General features: G+C 35.3%; 1 long non-coding RNA gene across 1 annotated transcript in view; it reads left to right on the forward strand.

Moving 5' to 3' along the window:
* LOC117980328 (uncharacterized) overlaps positions 1 to 21,054 on the forward strand; it is a 259,995-nt gene that overhangs the window by 225,868 nt on the left and 13,073 nt on the right. The window contains exon 8 of the long non-coding RNA XR_008625401.1: positions 1,284 to 1,377. This is a non-coding gene — a long non-coding RNA (uncharacterized LOC117980328). The remainder of the gene's footprint in view (positions 1 to 1,283; positions 1,378 to 21,054) is intronic.

The raw sequence follows: 21,054 nt of genomic DNA on the forward strand, positions 1-21,054 counted from the left end.
ACATACTGTTCTGTTTTCCAAAATATTTAATGGAGAAGTTCCTGAAGTATAACTTCTGGGTTACCTACCATGAAATGTGCTGTAAATGATGCTGCTTTAGGCAATGCATGTCATAGCCCAGTATAGAAATATTTGCATGAAAGTGGAAATATGAAAAGTGGGCTCAATGCTCATGAGATTTCTATTTCAGCCTGAAATTTGTATGTGAACATAGAAATAATAGGATAATATAAATCAGTAAATAAATGCTGAATGCAAAGCATCTGCCTAATGCAGATTTCTTTTTTATTTATTTATTTATTTATTTAATTTTATTATTATTATACAGGATTTCTTGCTATAAATATAGTCTTACATTAATTGTATTGCTATTCATTTTAAAATAATAAAAATTTTTTTCTATAAAATTGGGGACATATTTTATAAGAAAATCCATTATGACATTCTTTAATATATCATTAATAAAAAAAGGAAATTATTAAAATAACTCGGTCCCCCCAGAGTATTTGGGGGAAAGGACCTTGAGTCTACTCATCACAATTTTCAGTGCTGGGAAGAAAAGGAATATATGTTACCAGTGTGATAGAAAGAGTCAACATCCACTGGGCCATGTGAGCCAGAGGGTAGAACCACTGAATTATCATGGGAAACTAGGCAGATCTATTATTTTTCTTGGATGCTTTTCTTTCTGTTGACACTCAGGTTTATGAATCAATCCCCAATTGCTTTGTGATAGTTGTTTCAATGACTTTTTCCTCAGTTGTCTCCCAATGTCTAGACTTAAGGCTGGAAAGCAAAGAAAATAGTTAATAATTTTTGTTTGACATTACGTAAATGAAAATAATTCTCCCCAAAATATTAAGAAATTGTTAAGTTAAAGACACTAAAAATGCAGGGAAACACTCTTCCTCAGCCTCTGTTTGCCTGGTGGTAAGCAATACATATTTTCTTACTGGAGACAACACTTTCTCATTGGCCCGGGGAAGGCACCCTCAGACACACCAGAGACATCTGGGAAGCGGTTTTACTATTCTCCCATATTTTCCCATCTTTTAAAAGATGAAAACTTCTCTCTCCTTTGTCTTGTCACTATATAGGATTTATGGTTCTTTATTAAAATACGATTTAAGTAAAGCCCCTAAGCCTCTGCTTTGTGAGAAATAATTTTGAACTAAAGCCTCTCCGATGTGATTAGAATGGGTTAATGAACTTTTGCTTGTGATGGGAATGGGTTAATGAACTTCTGCTTGTTTTAATTTTGTTCACCTGGCTGTTATTTTCAGGAGAGTGTCTCAACTAAGAAGCTAAAAAGGGAAAGAAAAGAAAAGCAATTATGTTTTTTTCCCCTGCGGCCTATACAAACACATACACACTAAGGTGAGAAATGCCTTTCTTCGTCAGTACCATCTGGGTCAATATGTAATGTTTTGTGTGGCTGAGACCTAGGGCAAACATGAGTAAGTTAGGAAAAATGCTATAGAAAGAAGAAGAAAATAAGAGAATGAAGTAAAAGAGAACAGGAGAGAAATAGCCAATTTAGTAAAAAGGGAACAGTAGAGCATTGTCAATTACAGTAGGATTTGTAATCCAGTATCAAATACCTAGTTTGCTTATCTCATGAAAAATACAATTCAGATTAAGTAGAATGTAGTTCACTTGATATATGATTATTTAAATAAATGTAATTTCAAGGAGCTATGACAAATAGTCATCCTTTTGAGAGATTCAGTTCTTTCTAACGTGTCTCATGAGACTATTTAAACATAAAGATATTTATGCCTGTTAAAAGAGATTCACTGGACCTATCTTCTAAAGCCACAAGGCTAAAGTATATAGCTGTATTTTGGATTTCCTTCCTTCCAGGAGTAGCCAGAGTAAAAAAAAAAAATCTTTTTAAACTTTGTTAAAAAGCGTGAACCATACAACAATGAGTTTATTTTAGTATAATCCCTTTACTTCTTTTTCACTGAATCTACAGTGTGTTTAATTTGCAACAATATTGAACATGTGAGGGAAAAGTCGAGAAAAGACCACTAGCATTATGTGTGAAATGCTCACCCTTAGTCGCCAGAGGAAAGAAGAAGTTAACATGGTCACAGAGGAACACGTGGTATGGATGAATTTCTAAAAACTCAGTTTCTGGAAAAGAGCTATTATGGGGAGGCGGAGCAAGAGATTTTCTTCATTTCGAGGAAAAGCTGACACTTGTCCCAGTAATTCAGTGTTGTGTCAATTTCCCTAAGATGATACAATTGTGTTATGAGTCTCTTCTGCCTTAGGATTGTGGGGCTAAATGAAAACAGAAGAAAAGGGAATTCTTTGTTGTTCCTTTGTTTGCTTTGTTTTGTTTACAGAATGGTCTTAGGCCAATTTTTACCTTAGGGGTCTTTCCATATTCAGGAAAATAGCCAAATTATAATAATTCTGCTGATTATTTTGACAAAGTTGGACTTGATTCAGTATTTTTAACAATAATTTAAGATATTCATCGGTGTCCTATCTGCAGCCACCTTTTTGTCAGTAATTGCTCAAATCATGACCATTAGCCAATTCACTAAATAAATCACCATTTACAATTCTATGAATAAATGGAATGTGTACATAAAAATGACCATTCGAGAGCTAAGGATTATTATCTGTCAATTAGGATTACTGACTTGATACACAAATAAATAAAACAACCTCAGCTATAAAAGAAACATAATAAATAAAAGGGAATAAAATAAACATGTAATAAATGTAAAAGGTAATAAATATATAACAAAATATTTACATAAAAGGAATAAATAGAAAAGGGCATCATATACATATATAATATGAATAATACATATAAAAACAAAATAAATATGTAGTACATTCTTAATTATAAAAGGGAATAACATAGTCTCAGATAGCTACAAAAGGGAAAATCTCTTTTCCAAAGACTTTTATATCCAATTAGAAAATTAGAGAGGAACAATCATATGTAGGGTTTTAAAAATCATATCAATATAATTATATGATTCTGATTTAATCACACAATAAATATTTTTTTCTAGGAAAACAATTACGAAAATGTTTATTTCTGAAATGCAATAGACAACTTTTCAATATGTAGGTATCCATTATCAAACACCCTTCACAACACACAGAAACTAGAATAATTAGCTGCCTTTCATATTAACATAGGAGATGATTGGCCAGATTTTCACTATCATCCCATCTCTGATGATACCATTAATCAAACATTGTCATCATCAGCTCCAAGTGGTGTTGCTTAAGGCTCACATGCCAAGTGCCTGTAACACTGACTTGTGATAATTCAACTTTTGTAAATTGCTAATATAGCAATTTACAATTAGTTCAGAATAATTTTTAAAGTTCTGAATTAAATGAATCAAGTTTTACATTTCTATATAAGTTCACCTAGTAGAGGTGCCTTTCATTAACACACTATGTTAGATTGTATTATTACTAAAAACTATTCAGTGTTCCTCTCTGGGGAAGATTTATGCTTCCCCACTACAGTGATTTTAGGATTGCATATAACTTACTTTGGCCGATTGCAAGTGAGCAGAAATGTGGCACTCCAGAGCAGAAACTTTTAAGAGCCAGGGAACAGTTTGCATGAATGCTTCTTCTTTCTATTTGATCTTGGCAAATGATCTAAATAGATGCTATCCCATCAGCATGGGTTTATGAGTGAAGACGACATGCAATTGAGTTGTAATAAACATGTAGCGTAGGTGAAAAATACATCTTACTTCTTGTAAACCCCTAAGATTTGGAAGTTGTTTGTTATGCAGTTATAACCTAGCCAAATCTGATTAGTACACCACATAAATTAATGGATTAGGATAACATGTATATCTTTGCCTGGGCACAGGCAGTACCACCAGCAGAAAATGAACATTTATATTACAGGCGAGCTCTGAGAGTGTTACAAGAAAATGAAATTGTTACTAGATGCGTTAGTTAAATCAATAAAACAAAAGATGCATACATTAAATATTTCTTCCTATTTCTCAATTTATCTTACTGTATTGCATTTTTGTTCTTGTTTAAATTTATTCAACATATGTTTAAATACCTTCTACTTATCCTATTTACAACAAATTCTACCATGTTCATTGTACTACCATATCGTATTCCAAACTTCAATTTATTTTATTGTTCACATATTGATGCTTATCTATTTGTTTCTAATTATTCACTATTATAATCAAAATTATAATAAGCTTTCTTGTACTTTCTCCCTATTCTTTATGCATGTGTAGAGAATATGAGCAGGTAATGAAATTGCCTATTAAAAGGAAATTTAAATTAAATATTACAAAATGCTTCCGCTATTTTCCTCTAAAATGAATATAGAAATTTACGCTTCTGAGAACAGAGAGGATCCTTTATTTACCATACACTTTTCCAAACATGTAGTACTTTCCAATCTTTATTTTACAAATAATATGGGTAAGAATTAATACCTTATTGCTTTTATTTGCATTGCTGCAATTAGTAGTGATTTTGATAAATTCTTGAAGTATTTATTGGCACTTGTTTTCCTTTATGTATCAACTGAGTATTTTGTAGTGGGTATTTGCCATTTCCTTTTGCTGTTTACAGTTTATTTTGTGGGAAATACGTAGTGATGATCATTGATCATTCATCTGATTCATGGCATATAATTACCACAAATCATTACCAAATTTCTTTCCTGTTTTTTTTTCTTTTTGCTTGTGCCCTTAGGCTTTCACACTACTATGTTTGACATATGCTTGCATATGTATGTGTCCTCATAAAATAATGTTGTCCATTTCATGTTGAGTGTTTATGTGTTCTAATAAACATAAAATACGTGGTTCTATGGATTTTGTAGCTTTCACAGTTCATCAAACACTGTCTTTTTGCTACTGTACATCTTTCTGATTTATTGTTTCTAGCTACTGTGTCATTCCAGGATATAAATCCACATCTTATGTTTGCAAGTCAGTTTTATCTGCCATTCCTGTGCATGATACATATGGCCAGGGGTGTGTGTTTCTCTACAGCAAATACTCAACATCTAACTGCTGCATTGTAAGGTTGACACAGACTTAATATTATTAAATACTGTCACACTGTTTTCTAGATAGGCTATTACCATTTATGTGTCAACCAGCAGTACGTACTTGGATCTGTTTTCCCATATTCTTAATGATAATTTATATTATTTGACTGCTTTTTTGGCCAAAATTTCATATTTTATGAAATATACTTGTGTTATTATCAATGGTATTATGCTATTAACTTGTCTCTTTATCATTTAGTTTGCATTTACGTGGTAGTTTTTTGCCTGTCTTTTATTTATATTCCTGATTTCCCTGAAAAAGAGATTTCTTCCTCATATATATTCAAGGTCTCCATCCTCCTCATTTGTTAACCTAAGAAAGTAGAGTAATAAATTTAGTTACTAAGTTTGGGAAAAATAGCAGGGAACAGGGGCTACTCTACTTTTTTAAGACACTTGAACCCATGAGGGCCAAGCAGAAGGGGAGAAGAATGGTGAAGGAGAATTCTTGCCCTAATCCCACATTGGACTCTCAGTCTTCAATCTATATTTGTAATCTTATCTATCTCTCCACTGTTTGAGATCACAGATTGGGTAGGGAAGATGAGCATTAATAGCTCTAAGTCTTTAGATACTTTAATGATGGGGTCAAAAATATTGAGAAACAAAATTAAAAAGAGTGAAATTCAGGAGTGCACAGTATTTACACAGAGAAACTTTCATGGAGACTGGAGCATGATGCTGGGGCTTGGACTTTATTTTTTGATAGATGATTTAATTTCTTACATGGTTTGAGAAGCTTACATTGGGCTAAAGGGAGGAGGTTCTTATGTTTGTAAGACTTTTCAGTGCTAGAGTGAGATTTTAACCTAGCCATAGGGTATTTTGATCTTGGTGGCTTAATACAGATCAAAGAAGCTTCATCCATAAATGATTCTCTTTATAGTGAGGTAGAAATACAAGTTAAGGCATAATGACCATAGAAACCTAAACAAAATGAGGGTTCATAAAGGCAGGATTTCAGGAAGCCCAGATACCACAGCTTATTTTTCAGGCACAGATTTTCCTAAACATGCTTGGCTAAGGCAAAGCATTAGTGTACAAAGAAGAAAAGTGTTTACATGCCCTGTAAGCATCAGGGGGCACAATGATATTTGATTCCGTTAAATTTTGAAACACCTGAATTTCTTCTGTTGCAGAGCAAAACTGAGTTTTATTTTTAATATGTACATGACAGGCCAAGAAAATGAAAGGAGGAAAATGGGCCATGCAAACTGCTGTTAAAGAGAACATCAGATAAAGGGCAGATGATTTCATTATTATATGGAAAACACCCTTAAAGACAGCGAAAAGCTGTACCCTGTGGTTATAGAATATATGTATACATATGCAATTTTAAGATGGAAGATAGTATACAATAATTAAAGTAATATTAAGTGTGGTCAAGGTGTTAGAGTTACTGAAGATGTAGATACATATACCTTGTTTGGGCTCTGTGAGATGCTGGAAAAATTATAGAATTAAGCCTCTTAAAAAGCAGATACAGATGAAAATTATGAATGGGATCTCAGGCAAGATAATTATCTATTAAGTGTATGCCTGGTTGGACAAATGGAAAAAAGTATTTCATTGGTGGTATTACCAACTCAGTGAGAAAAAGGTAGACAGAATTGATTTGAATAATAGATGATTCTAGGAGAAATATAAGGAATTGATTTCATATTACTTATAATGAGAGGCACCAACATATCAAACCTGGAAGAGAATGTTAGAAACACAAATGTCTGAATCAGATAGAAAAGAAAAGTAAAAGAAAAAAGTTATTCAATTCCAGCAACCAGTTGGAATTCCTGGGACTCAAACTTCAGAAACATTTGACTAAACTTCAGCTCAATAATCTATTAAGGACAATCCTACAGTAGAAATAAATGTGAGGATAAGGAAGACACCGTCCTTGGTTTAACAGATACAGCAATTCTGTAGCAAAAAGGCAGAGAAAACATCATTGTGGACGCAGGACTCAAATGTGTTATCTCAAGAGATGATGGAGAAACATCACCAGATGGGGCCACAGTGAGGCAGATCGAGTCCCAGAAACAAAGAACATAAGAGGAAATGGATATGATGAGATTCTGATATGAAACGACAGAAAATAAATTCTCCTCAACAAGGAACTGGTGATACTAATTTTTAAATTTTCCTTGATGTCAGCATGTCTCTAAACACAACTCTTTGGGAAAGAACATAATTTGTTTAGACAGATTTTTTTTCCCATACAGGTAGTAAATGCATAGTGGAAAAAAAAAGGTCAGAGGTCCGGGCGCAGTGGCTCACGCCTGTAATCCCAGCACTTTGGGAGGCCGAAGCGGGCAGATCACGAAGTGAGGAGATCGAGACCATCCCAGCTAACACGGTGAAACCCCCGTCTCCACTAAAAACACAAAAAATTAGCTGGGCGAGATGGCGGGCGCCTGTAGTCCCAGCTACTGGGGAGGCTGAGGCAGGAGAATGGCATAAACCCGGGAGGCGGAGCTTGCAGTGAGCCGGGATCCGGCCACTGCACTCCAGCCTGGGCGACAGAGCGAGACTCCGTCTCAAAAAAAAAAAAAAGAAAGAAAAAGAAAAAAATGGTTAGAGATATCTTGTCAGAGGTTTTTTTTCCTTTTCTATTTGGGCTTAATTTCACAGGTCATGAATAATGGACTATTGATCTACTATGATGCTCCCTTAACTCTAACCCACTGGGTTCTTTCTGCTGTCTTTGGCAACAACACTTTTGCCTAGGAGATCTATTGTGGAGTTGGGGATTGGTTCTGTCTTTCTCATGACCGCCTTCATGCATTTAATCTTAATGGTGTCCTTCCTGGTATTCAGAACTTTTGATTTTTTTATTTGGCAATAGATGGCAAATGACATGGAATGAAAAGCAGAGACAGAACTTTCAGTCTTGAATTCAGTATAGTTTCTATATGATTTCACTAATATGCTGTCAATTTCAGGCACTTCTGGTAGTAAAATAGAAATTGTCTTCCATGGTCACTGGGGTATTGTGGAAGACATAGCTGTTGGTATTTGAAGAGCAGTCGCAGGAAGGTGGAGTCCAAGTCAGGTTCTAACAGCCTGTCCTGGGGAAAATAGCCTAGTCTTTTAAAATTTAATGGTTAAGAGCAAGAGTAAAAAAAAAAGTAAGTGTAGATAAATAGCTTTTGCTCACTGCTACTACTAATTCAAATGGCTTTTTCCAGGAATCCATTCAACTCCCAGATCTGTTGTTTTTCACAATATATTAAGTTTGTTATTTCTACAGCCCCAAATAAAATAAATAACAATTACTCTTTCGTGTCAGGTTTTTCTGAGTCAGAATCCAGGGTTTGAAATCCATTTATATTTTTTTCTGGTATTCGTAGATTTTCTTTTGAATTATGAGATCGCATCCCATAGTATGGATATACCTCCATTTATTTGTTCCTGCAGATATGTGTTTCCTGTTTCAGGCAGTAAAACACATGAATAAACAAACAAAATGAAATAAACTGCTTATAAACACTTCTGTGTAAGATATTTTGTGGACATTTGTTTTTATAACCTTTGGGTAAATTTCTAGGAGTAAAATTCCTGAGTCAAGCAGAGATGGATGTTTAACTTCATAAATGCTATAAATAATTGCAGTTGCTCTATAAATAATTGATACAGTGGTTGTAGGCTCTTGTAATATTTCTGGAAATATATGAGAGTTTCAATTGCTCCACATCCTTTGCAACATTTGGTATTTTAATTTCTTTTATTTTTAGCTATTCTAGTGCATATGAAATAGTATCCCATTGTGATTTTAACTTGCATATTTCTGCTGACTAATAATGTAGATCATCTTTTATGTACTTAATAGTCACACATATATACACATACCTGCACACCCATACATACATATTAATGAAAGATCTGATAAAATATTTTCTCAATTTCTACATGGGTTGCATAAGTTTTTACATGTATAAAATACTTTGTAAATAGTATGTTAAAAATATATTTCCCTAGCCTTTGGCTAGAATACACACACACACACACAACCCACATATATATGTAGACAAGTGGTAGTTTTTAATTTTGCAAAAGACTGACTTAGCCATAATTTTCTCTATATTTTATTTTTATCTACCCAAATTTGCAAAGGTTTTTCTTTGTTTTTTTGTTTGTTTATTTCTTTAAGTTTATAGCTCTAGATTTTGTGTATGCTTCTATAATCTATTTTTAGGTAATTTTTGTGGATGATATGTATAAATCAAGATGTATTGTTTTAAGGTGAGTATTCAATTCGTAAAGCCCTATTTTTAGAAATACTTGCTTTTCTTCAATTCATTTACTCTGGCATTGTTTTCCATAAAGTTATTGTGGTACTTTTGTCATAAAATATATTGTGGGATCTATTTCTGAATTCTCTATTACTTCATCATTATATATCATTGTATATATAGTGTATATTATATAGTATTGTATATATAGTGTATATTATATATGTAGTGTATATATAATGTACAAAGTTTTTACACTATATAGTATATATTCTATATACAATATAATTATGTAATGAAGTTGTATAATTATCATTATATAGTATAAAAATAGATACATTATGTGTATAATATATACTGTATATACAATATAATTACATAATGCAATTATACACTTATATCTTATATATTACACAATATAATTATATAATATAACATATAACATAATATATAACATATAAATATATTTACAATAAAACCATACAATCTCCTTTATGGGCACGGTGGCTCATGCCTGTAATCCCAGCACTTTGGGAGGCTGAGGTGGGCGGATCACGAGGTCAGGAGATTGAGACCATTCTAGCTAACACAGTGAAACCCCGTCTCTACTAAAAAATAGAAAAAATTAGCCGGGCGTGGTGGCAGGCGCCTGTAGTCCCAGCTACTTGGGAGGCTGAGGCAGGAAAATGGCGTGACCCCGGGAGGTGGAGCTTTCAGTGAGCCGACATCGTGCCACTGCACTCCAGCCTGGGTGACAGAGCGAGACTCCATCTCAAAAAAGAAAAAGAAAAAAAGAATTAAAATCAGGCTGAGTAATTTTAATTTGTTAATATCTATCAAAAGTTTTTAGTTCTTTGAATTTCCAAATATATTTTAGATTTAGCTTGTCAATTTCTACCAAATTTATTGCTAATGTATAGATTAGGATGACATTTAATCTACATGTCAATGTGGAGAGTATTTGCCTTTGAAAAAATATGAGACTTCTTACACACGAGCATAAGTTTTTTCTACTTATTTAGTTATTAAGTTGCTCTTTCTTTATGTTAAGATGTCCTTTTGTACCAGTTTAAAATGCATATAAATCAGTGATAATATGATTGTTTTTAATGCTTTAGAGAGTGAGCAATATCTTTTAATGAGAGAGGAGGACTACCTTTTTCAGTCTGTTACCTGGGTATGTTGCATGATGCTGAAGTTTGGTATATGAATGATCCCATCACCCAGGTACTGAGCACAAATCTTTATATGTTGAAAAGCATTTAATAACTTTAAACACATATGAATCATAAAATATGCCCATGGAGACAGCCTCAGCTGTGGCACCTAGGTCGTTTTCTAGTGACAACAAAGCAAGTAGCCATATCTATGACAGCAGGTGCAGTGGCTGTGGCCCTGAGAGGACTCCATGGCTGTCCTGGGTATCTCTCCTGGCCCTGCCCTTCCTTTCTCAGGTCCTGAGCCCAGCAGTATCACTGAGACACAGCAGAAGTGGCCTGGAGCCATGCAGCTGCTCATCACATGTATCCTGAAGAGCAAGGAGGAACCTAGGACATTGTGGTGGCATCAGCCTGCCCTTCATGCATGTCAGTGAAGATCTGAGAATAAAACCCAGAAGTGGAATGAAATGAGTACTGTGGCAACATAGAGCCCACAATGGCTATTGTTTAGTGAAAAGGGGTGAGTACAGTGTGATAGGTAATGAGGAAAATGCCTTGAGTGGCTCAGAAGCCACTGAAGCCATGACATGAAATATATTAGCTTACAAATTAGGTGCTGGTGAAGGCTGGAGCCCAAGTATAGAAGAGTTCAGCAACAAGAAAGAATCACAGAGGAGGATAGTCACGTTGTACTTGAGGAACTGAAGTAGAAAAATTAAAAAATTGATTATCCTTTTAAAATAAAAAATAGTAATAATAAAAGGTTTAACTGTAATAGGCATTAGTAACCCACTTAAAGTAAAAGTTAAGAAGAAATACTAACTACCTTTCTGTAAAAACTGTAAAACATTAACCTTATCTCTTTCCCACATATTTTATAAAATCTGTAAATTTCTTTTTCTTCTTGCTATAAGACTGCAAAGTCATAAAATAAATTATAATTTAAAAGACATGTTTTTCCCAAAATGTAAACTAAATCTCAAAAATGTCACATAATAATTAACTGCTTTTGTTCTCACTTCTATAAACCTGCTTCCTGCATCACATAATATCTGCCATCAACTGCTTAAAAGGCAACTGCTTTCTTTGTCTTGTGCTCAGACTTTTAGGATGCATGTCCACCGAGCCGGTGTATACCATAAAATAAACTCTCCTGCACCCCATTCTGTCTCTCCAGCCTCTTGATTTCCTGCAACAGTACAAGAACAAAAGCAACAGTTTGATATGAAAAAGAAGCATCACAACAGTAAAGAAAATAATATTAAATTAGCTAGATAATAAATTTCAAAAGACTTACCTGATAATGAGAAAGGTGAATATGAAGAAATGTTAGAGGCTTCAGAGGAAGAAAGCATGAATAAGGAAGCACTAAGTCAATGAACTGCTCTAAGAAGTGCCCAAGTGCAATACAGATGATGCAGTTCACAGAGGAGATGTGTTCAACACTCCAGTTATTAGCATAAACACTCTTACTACAATATCATTTTTCTTATTCTTTACAATCAATGACTTAAATGCTGAAATATAAACAAATTATAATTCACTGCCAAGAATTAAATGTAACCTTAGCGATTGATTAGACTGAAAATGTCTAAATGATACATAAGGTCTTGTGCCTTGTATTTCATGAAAAGTACAACACAGTGTCATCAGTCCAAAATTGCATTACTTTTATAAGGACACCAGCTAATTTGTAGAATATATTATGTAACTTCTTAGGCTTTAGAGAGTGAACGATAGCTTTTCAAGATAGAGAAGGACTATTTTTTTTTCAGTTTTTTTCTTTTCAACTTTTATTTTAGATTCAAGGGTACATGTGCAAGTTTGTTACCTGGGTATATTGCACGATGCTGAAATTTGGGGTGTGAATGATCCCATCACCCAAGTATTGAGCACAGTACCCACTGGTTAGTTTTTCAACCCTGGCCCCATTCCCCCCAAGTAGTCCCAGGGTCTATTGTTACCTTACCATCTTCATGCCCATGAGTACTCAATGTTTAGCTCCCAATTATAAGTGAGAACATGTGATATTTGGTTTTCTGTTCCTGTATTAATTTTCTTAGGTTAGTGGCATGCAGCTGTATTCATATTGCTGCAAAGGACAAGATTTCATTCTTTTTGACGCCTTTGTAGCATTCCATAATATGTACGTATCACATTTTCTTTATCCAAACCACCGTTGATGGGCACATAAGTTGATTTTATGTCTTTGTTATTGTAAATAGTGCTGCAGTGAACATCAGAGAACATGTGTCTTTTTGATAGCACCGTATGTTTTCTCTTGAATATATACCTAGTAATGGAATTTCTGGGTCAAAAAGTGGTTGTGTTTTAAGTTTTCTGACATTTTCTACATTGTCATCTACAGTTGATGAGCTAATTTACATTCCCACCAACAGTGTACATGTGTTCCCTTTTCTCCACAGCCTACCCAACATCTGTGTTTTTTTTTAAAATTTTTTAATAATAGCCATTCTGACTAGTATGAGATGATGTCTTATTTGGTTTTGATTTGCATTTCTTGGATGATTAGTGATGCTGAGCATTTTTTCACCTTTGTTGGACATTTCTTTGCCTTCTTTTGAGAAATTTCTGTTATGCCTTTTGTTCATTTCTTAGTGAAGTTGTTTTTTTGCTTGTTTAATTAATGAAGTTCCTTATAGATTCTGAATATTAGACAATTGTCCAAGGCATACTTATTGAATGTTTTTATGTTTCTCTAGGTAATCTGTTTACTCTGTTGATAGTTTCTTTTGGTATGCAGAAGATCTTTAGTTTAATTAGGTACCACTTGTCAATTTTTGTTTTTGTTGCAATTGCTTTTGAGGACTTAATCATTAATTACTTCCCAAGGTCCGTGTCCAGAATGGTGTTTCCAAGGTTTTCTTCTAGGTTTCCTATAGTTTGAAGTCTTACATTTAAATCTTAATTCACCTTGAGTTAATTTTTGTATATGGTGAAATGTAGGGGTCCAGTGTCATTCTTCTGCATATAGCTAGTCAGCTATTTCGGAACCATTTATTAATAGGCACTCCTTTCCTTGTTGCTCATTTTTGTCAACTATGTTGAAGATTAGATGACTGTAGTAGATATGTGACTCTATTTCTGGGTTTTCTATTCCGTTGGGTTGGTCTAGGTGTCTGTTTTGTACCAACAAGTACCATGCTGTTTTTGTTATTGTAGCCTTAAAATATAGTCTGAAGTTGAGTAATTTGATGCCTCCAGCTTTGTTCTCTCTGCTAAGGATTGCTTTGGCTATTCAGGCTCTTTATGGTTCCATATACATTTTAGAAGTTTTAGTTCTAATTCTGTGAATAATGGCATTGATAGTTTGATAGGAATAGTATTGAATCTGTAAATTGCTTTGGGCTTTGGGCAATATGGTCATTTTAACAATATTGATTCTTCCAATCCATGAGCATGAAATCTTTTTTTTCATTTTTTTGTGTCATCTCTCTGCTTCCTTTAGCAATACTTTTTAGTTTTCCTTGTAGATATCCTTCACCTCCTTGGTTAGATGTATTCTTAGGTATTTGTGTGATTGTGTGTGTGTGTGTGTGTGGCAATTGTAAATGGGATTGAATTATTGATTTGTCTCTCAGCTTGAAAATTGTTTGTGTATAGAAGTGCTACTGAATTTTGTACATATATTTTGTATCCAGAAACTTAGCTAAAGTCATTTATCAGTTCCAGGAATCTTTTGGCAATCTTTAGGGTTTCTAGGTATAGAATCCTATCATTAGTGAAGATAATTTGACTTTCTCTTTTTATATTTGGATCCCTTTTCTCTTTATTTCTTTCTCTTGCCTGATTGCTTTGGCTAGGACTTTCAGGTTTATGTTGAATAGGAGTGTGAGAGTAGGTATCCTTGTCTTTTTCCAGTTCTCAAGGGGAATGCTTCCAATTTTTGCTTCTTCAGTGTGATCTTGGCTATGAGTTTTTCATATATGGCTCTTATTTCTTTGAGTTATGTTTCTATGATGCTGTATTAGTCCATTTTCATGATGCTAGTAAAGACACAGCCAAGACTGGGCAATTTACCAAAGAAAGTGGTTTAATGGGCTTACAGTTCCACATGGCTGGAGAAGCCTCACAATCACAGTAGAAGTGAAAGGCACATCTCACATAGCAGCAGACAAGAGAAGAGGGCTTGTGCAGGAAACTCCCATTTTTAAAACCATCAGATCTTGTGAGAGCCACTCACTATCATGAGAACAACATGGGAAAGACCCACCCCCATGATTAAATCACTTATACAAGGGAACTCCCACAACACATGGGAATTGTGGGAGTTATAATGCAAGATAAGATTTAGGTTGGGACACAGCCAAACCACATCAGATGCCTAATTTTTGAGGGATTTCCATGTTGAAGGGATGTTGGATTTTATCTAAAGCTTTTTCCCATATCTATTGGGATGATCACATTGCTTTTGTTTTAAATTCTGTTTTAGTGGTGAATTATGGTTATTGATTTACATATGTTGAAACAATCTTACATCCTAGGAATGAAGTCTGCTTTATTAAGGTAAATTAACTTTTGAATGTTCTGTTAAATTCTGTTTGCTAGTATTTTGTTGAGGATTTTTGTTGGCCTGAGTTTTCTTTCCTTTTTTTATTTTGTCTTTACCTGGTTTTGGTATCAGGGTGATTCTGGCTTTGTAGAATGAATTAGGGTAGAGTTCCTTCTTGAGTTTTTAAAATAGTTTTGGTAGAGTTGATGCCAGCTCTTCTTTGTACATCTTGTAGTACTAGGCTGTGAATATATCTGGTCCAGGGCTTTTTGTCACTGGCAAGGATTTTTCAGTGATTTGATTTTGGAACTCGATATTTGTCTATTCAGTATTTTAATTTTTTTCTTATTCAATCTTGAGATATTGTTTCCAAGAATATATCTATTTCCTCTAGGTTTATTTTTTTTAATGCGCATGGAGGTGTTTACAATAGTCTTTGATAATCTTTGTATTTCTGGAGGATCCATTGTAAAGTCACCTTTGTCATTTCTGATTGTGCTTCTTTGCATTATCTTTCTTTTATTTTTTGTTAATCTAGTTAGTAGTTTATCTTTTCTTATTATTCTTTCGAATAACCAACTTTTGGTTTTGTTGATTCTTTTATGTATTTTTGGGACTTGATTTCATTCAGTTCCACTCTTATTTTAGTTTATTTCTTCCCTTCTGCCAGCTTTGGGGTTACCTGTACTTGGTTTTCTAGTTCTTCTAGGTGTGATTTAGATTACTAATTTGAAATCTTTAATTTTGAGGTAGGCATTTAGTGAAATAAACTTTCTCTTAACACTGCTTTTGGTGCATCTCAGAGATGTTGGGTTGTAGTGTCTCTGATTTTATTTATTGTAAAGAATTTATTTTATTTCTGCCTTGAGTTTATTGTTTGCCCAAAACTCTTTGAGGAGTAAGTTGTTTAATTTCCATGTAATTGTGTGATTTTGAGAGATCTTCCTCGCATTTTTTTCTATTTTTATTTCACAGTGGTCTAAGAGTATGGTTGGTATAATTTACATATATTGGAATGTATTGAGACTTGCTTTATGGCCAAGAATGTGGTCAATCTTGGTGTATGTTTCATGTACTGATGAGAAAAACGTGTATTCTGTAGTTAATGGGTCAAATAGTCTGTTGATGTCTATTAGGTCTAATTAGTCAAGTGTTAAATTTAAGTCCAAAAATTCTTTATTAATTTTCTGCATTGATGATCTGTATCTAATGCTGTCAGTGTGGTGTTGAAGTCTACCACTATTATAGGACTGTCTAAGTCTTTTCATAGCTCTAGAAGTACTTGTTTTATGAAGCTAGATACTCTAATGTTGGGTGCATATATATTTCAAAAAGTTATGTCTTCTTGTTAAATTTAACACTTTATCATTATAAAATGCCCTTCTTTGTTAGTTTTTACTGTTGGTGGTTTAGTTTCTGTTATATGATATAAGAATAGTGACTCTTGCTCTTTTTTGATTTCTATTTGTGTGGTAGATCATTATCCGACCCTTTGCTGTGAACTTACGGGTGTCGTTATGTATGAGAAGAGTCTCCTAAAGACAGCAAACAGATGAATCTTATTTTCTTTTTATCTAACTTGTCATCAGGGCTTTGTAATAGTGGTGCTTAGAACATTTACATTCAAGGTTAATGTTGACATGTGAGGTTTTGATCCTAATGTGAAGTTGTTATCTGGATGCTTTGCAGTTTCTATTGGGATTTTGCTTCACAGGGTCTGTGGGCTATGTACTTAACTGTGTTTTTGTAGTAGCAGGTATAATTCTTTTGTTTCCATATTTAGAACTCCCTTAAGTATTCTGTGTAAGGCTGGTAACAAATTCCCTTAGCACCTGCTCATCTGGAAAATGTTTTATTTTTCCTTCACTTATAAAGCTTAGTTTGGAGTGATATAAAGTTCTTGGTTGGAATTTCTTCCTTTCTTTTTTCTTTTTTTTCTTTTAAGAATGATTAAAATAGGCCCCTAATCTCTTCTGATTTGTCAGGTTCCTGCTGAGAAGACCATTGTTAGCCTAATGGAATTCCTTTCGTATGCAATCTGCCCTTTTTTGCTGTCTGCCTTTAAGATTTTTCCTTTAATGTTGACCTTGGACAGTCTGGTGACTATATGCCCTGGTGATGTTCAGCTTATATGTTATTTTTCAGTTGTTCTCTGTATTTCTTATATCTGGATTTCTACCTCTCTGTGAGAATAGGAAAGTTTACTTGAATTATTTTCTTAAATATACTTTCCAGGTTTTTTTCTTTCTCCTGCTCTCTCAGGAATGCCAATAATTCATAGGATTAGTTGCTTAACATAATCCATCTTTCTTGAACACTTTGCTCATTTAAAAAAATATATTTTCTCTTTACTTTTGTCAGACTGAGTTAGTTCGAAAGACCAGTCTTCAAGTCCTGAAACTTTTTCTTCTGCTTGTTACAGCCTATTTATAATGTTTTTAATTGTACTTTGAAATTCCTTAAGTGTGTTTTGCAATTTCAGAAGCTCTGATTGATTTTTTTTAAGATATTTATCTCTTTTTTCATTTCCTAGGTTGCTTTAGAAGTTTCTTCATGTAGTTTTTCAACTTTATCTTGGATTTCATTGAGCTTCTTTGCAATCCATGCTTTTAATTATCTGATCTTTCTGAGTTTCCATTTTAGTTAGAGATGATAAGAAAATACAATCCTTTTGGTGGTGTCACTACAGTCAGATTTTTCATGGTGCCAAAATTCTTGCACTGGGTTTTTCTCATCTGGAGATGTTAGTACTTTTAAATTTTGATATTATTTTTATGAGGGTAGAATTTTTGTTCTTTTTGTTTCATTACCTATAATGTTATCTCTTAAAATAATTTTTCTTTCCCTTTCCCTTTTTTTTTTTCATCTTTCAAGAGTGTTACGGCAGAGAATGCACGGTAGGGTCTTTTGGCTTTGCTTCTACAGCCCTATACACTTCTTTTGGCAGTATGTGTGTATATATATATATATATATATATATATACACATACTGTGGGATGTGTATTGGGATGGACTGGGATGGACTGGGTGTGTCCACCTGCATGTCCCCTGAAGGCAGGCACAAGCACCAATGCCAACGGAGAATCCAGTGCATGGCCACCAGGCACCCAGAGATGTTCCTAGGTGTAAATCTGGGAGAACTCCTTAGCTCCAAGTTCTCCTCATGGGGATAAGGGGGACCTAAGCTCCTAATCCATTAGTCTGGATGCTCCTGATTCCTGGAGATCTGCTGCCTGGGTGTGGAGCAGAGAGGGCCATCCTTCACGAAGATCTCTGTGCAGTAGGGGAAAGGCAACTCAGGGTGCTGGACCAAGCAAGCAGATTACCTGAATGCCTGGAGATATGCCTGGGCATGGAGCAGAAGGGGTCTTGCTGAACCACAGTCTATGTCCAGGAAAGGTGAGGCATGTCAGACTGCTGATCCAGGTGAGTGGATACTCCAAATGGCTGGGGATCTTCCAGGGAATGGAGTGGAGAGAGCTCTGCTGCAACATTATCCATACCCAAGAAGGGTGGGGAGGCTCAGGCTGCCAAACCAGGCAATTGAGTGCTCTGAACCAGGTGAATGGGTGCTCCAAAGGCCTGGAGAAGTGCCTGGGTATGGAGTACAGAGAGCCTCACGGCACCACAATCTATATCTAGGAAAAGTGGAGTGTCTCAGGCGGCCAAACCAGGCAATTGAGTGCTCTGAATGACTGGAGATCTCCCTGGGCAAGAAGCAAAGAGGCACACTGTGCCATGATCTATGTCCAGGAAGGGTGTGGTGGCTCGGCTCAGGCTGCTGAATCAGGTGAATTGGTGCTCTGAATGACTGGAGGTCTTTCTGGGTATAGAGCAGAGAGGGCCTTTCCACATCACGATCTATGTCAAGGTAGGGTGAGGTTGTTTGGGCTGTTGAACCAGCTGAATGGGTGCTCCAAATGCCTGGAGATCTGCCTGGTCGTGGAGCAAAGAGATCCCTGCTGTACCAAGATCTATATCCAGGAAGGGTGGAACAGCTCAGGCTGCTAATCCAGGCAAGCATATGTTCTAAATGCCTGGATTTCTGCCTGGAGGTAGAGTAGGGAGGGCTGTGCTGTACTGCCATCTCAGGGGAGCAGAATGGGGCAACTAGCAATGGCACACATAAATCAGTTCCAGGTTTTCAAGCCTACCCTGGCTGCAAGTCTCACCACCCAGGAGAAACTACAACTGTAGCAGCTCTCCTCCTATCCCAGAAGTGTGATGGGGGAGAGCCCAATTCCAGTGCCTACTGCTGCAGTACTTTCCACAGTTCTGGCTGTGGAGAACTCTACCTCATTCCAGAGCAGGTGCTCCAATCTCTGGCCTGAGACTAAAATGCTTGTGCAGCTATGCTACTGAGTCATCAAGGGATGGCTGACTTTGTATGCAACCAGATTAAAAATGACCTGCTCTCAGTCCAGTGTCTGGAAAAATGTCTTCAGATTTTCCTGGTGTCTTTCCTTCAAAGCATCTCTAAGTCTTTCCTCCAGTTAACTTTAGGACTTGGATGAAACAAAGTGCCTCCCTCAGACTGGGTTTCTCAGAACCCCAGTGAAAAGGTGAATCACAGAGGGAGGTTTTCTGCCTTTCTCGTGTATTGATATTAAGCCTTCAATCAGTTTTATCAGCTGGATGCCATCAAGAGGCCTGTTTGCTAACATTCTCCTCTCTGAGATCTGGGGTGCCTTTCATAATTCTGTTGAATTATCATTTCCTTTCTTGCATTAAACTCACAGAGTTGGTCTTTATTTACTCTCTTGCTATTTCCAAATGGCTGAGGCATGCTAAAAGTCTCTAATTTACTATATTTTGGAAATAAAAATATACTATTTTCCTCACTTCAAGATGAAGTAAAGAAATTTCTTATGAAAAGTTTTATCAGCTTAAGGAGTTTTTGGACTGAGACTATGGGGTTTTGTAAATATGCAATCATGTTATCTGCAAGCAGAGACAATTTGACTTCTTTTGTTCCTGTTTGAATGCCTTTATTTCTTTCTCTTGCCTAATTGCCCTGGCCAGAACTTCCAATGCTATGCTGAATAGGAGTAGTGAGAGAGGGCATCCTTGTCTTATGCTGGTTTTCAATGGGAATGGATTCAGTTTTGCCCATTCAATATGATATTGGCTATGGGTTTGTCATAAATAGCTTTTATTATTTTAAGATATGCTCCATTAATACCTAGTTTATTGTTTTTCACATGAAGGGGTGTTGAATTTTATGGAAGGCCTTTTCTGCATCTACTGAGACAATTATGTGGTTTTGTCATTGGTTCTGTTTCTGTGATGGATTACATTTATTGATTTGCACATGTTGAACCAGCCTTGCATTCCATGGATGAAGCCAACTTGATGGTCAGGTGGATAAGCTTTTTGATGTGCTACTGGATGCGGTTTGCTAGTATTTTATTGAGGATTTTTGCATCAATGTCCATCAGGGACATTGACTTGAAATTTTCTTTTTTGTTGGATCTCTGCCAGGTTGTGGTATCAGGATGCTGCTGGCCTCATAAAATGAGTTAGGGAGGAGTCCCTTTATTTCTATTGTTTGGCATAGTTTCAGAAGGAATGGCACCAGCTCCTCTTTTTACTTCTGGTAGAATTCGGCTGCAAATCCATGTGGTCCTGGGCTTTTTTTGGTTGGTAGGCCATTAATTATTGCCTCAATTTCAGAACTTGTTATTAGTCTATTCAGAGACTCGACTTCTTCCCCATTTAGTCTTGGGAGGGTGTATATGTCCAGGAATTTATCCATTTCTTCTAGATTTTCTAGTTTATTTGCCTATAGGTGTTTATAGTATTCTCTGATGGTAGTTTGTATTTCTGTGGGATCAGTGGTTATATCCCCTTTATCATTTTTTATTGTGTCTATTTGATCCTTCTCTCTTTTCTTCTTAGTCTGGCTAGCAGTCTATTTTGTTAATCTTTTCAAAAAACCAGCTCCTGGATTCATTGATTTGAAGGGTCTTTTTTGTCTCTATCTACTTCAGTTCTGCTCTGAACTTAGTTATTTCTTGTCTTCTGCTAGGTTTTGAATTTGTTTGCTCTTGTTTCTCTAGTTCTTTTAAT

This window comes from Pan paniscus, chromosome 4 (assembly GCF_029289425.2).
Source record: "Pan paniscus chromosome 4, NHGRI_mPanPan1-v2.0_pri, whole genome shotgun sequence".
Lineage (NCBI taxonomy): Eukaryota > Metazoa > Chordata > Mammalia > Primates > Hominidae > Pan > Pan paniscus.